Source organism: Protomyctophum bolini, assembly GCF_963924005.1.
Source record: "Protomyctophum bolini genome assembly, chromosome: 3".
In the NCBI taxonomy this organism is placed as follows: domain Eukaryota; kingdom Metazoa; phylum Chordata; class Actinopteri; order Myctophiformes; family Myctophidae; genus Protomyctophum; species Protomyctophum bolini.
Window position 1 is genome coordinate 5681541 of NC_137864.1, and position 1570 is coordinate 5683110.

Sequence of the window (1570 nt, forward strand, 5' to 3'; positions counted from 1 at the left end):
GTCTGGAAGTGCTCGTTGGAAATCACTCAAAAGGTCTTACGTACCAACCATTTCTATATTGCACATAATGCAGGAGGCAGCAGGACGTTGCATTGTTGAAAACGAGTGCTTCCAAACTGACACTCAGATTTCGCAGATAGAAAGAGGATAATTTAAGTTTTCCGTACATATGCAATGTTGGCGAGTTTAACGTTGTTTAATAATATCAGATAGGATGGATGCATGTGCTGTCAATACCGAAAATGTTCCCTTTTTTTGCCACTCAGTAGGCGTGCCCGCATAACTTCTGGGTTACGCATATAGCCTCTATTCCATCCACCATTTGCATGACTGTCAAGTCTAACATTACTCTATCAATCCCTGCCTTAGAGTCTCAACCCATTGATGCCTGGTGCAACGTATACGTCATTCTACCCTTGATGCCGGCTCGCTCTCTGTGTCTCATCAGCTATTGCTATACATGTAGCAACATAACTATTAAAAAAAAAAAATCAGAATTTGAAGGTTTTCAGAAACCTTAGGTCAGGCCCTAGAAGGCGTTCCCAGATTCGGCCTCAGGCATCAATGGGTTAATTTACACATTAAATCCTGAGCCTTACACATACAGTCCAAGGGACAGGATTTTGCCGCGTATAAAGCTTTAAAGGCAAAGTAGTTTTGAGGAAAAATCCACTTACTTGACTGAAATGAAAGTGAACACACTGCAGGTTATGGAAGAAAGGAAGGGAAACGGTTAAAAGGGTATGGGGAAATACAGCAAGGAAACAAGACAAACCAGCACACCCCACGCACTGGCTGCATCAATTCCTGAGAAAACCCCTGTTCTTTTCCCCCCAAAAATAACAAGCTAAAGTCCTTGTGAATATGTTGAATGAATCATTAATTTTAGGTGAGGGCAACAGACATGGCAAATTGCTTTCCCTTCTTATGTGGTACACGGAAATTAAATTAAAAACAACCTTCAACCACAAAGTTAAGTAGTTAGCGATATCTAGCCCATATACTGTAGATGTGAAGCCGATTTTAAAACTATTTTTATATGTGTGGTACTGTCCTTAAAGTGATGAAAAAAAGTTTTTGGAAATGTATTTATATTTTTTTTATATGTTTTCTGAGCTCAGTTGCACCCAAAAAACCTGAACATTTAACATTCAGTAGAGTTTCTGTGGTTTTCTGTCTCAAATGCTCTGGTTTGCCTGTGGACTGTGAGGTTAAGAGTCCACAAAACCCATACATGACATAAGAATTTGTCTATTTGGGTCCGTGGCCCAATAGATATAATTCTGGGGGTCCTTGACATGAAAAAGGTTGAGCACCACTGACATAGAAACATAGGTTTTTCCAGGAACATTTTAGGATTTAGAAGCCTTTTTTTTTAATCGACCTCAGTCAAAAATGGGTTAAGGTTTGCAATGAGGTCAAGTACTTAGACCATTATTTAACCCATTCTGACCGGGCACCCATTTTGGTGTTAGCATCATGTTATGCTTTACCTATTGAAAAATAGCAGATCTACAAGCTCATATCGCGCCACCGAGTGGCGCGATACGAGCTTGTAGGTCTGCTATTT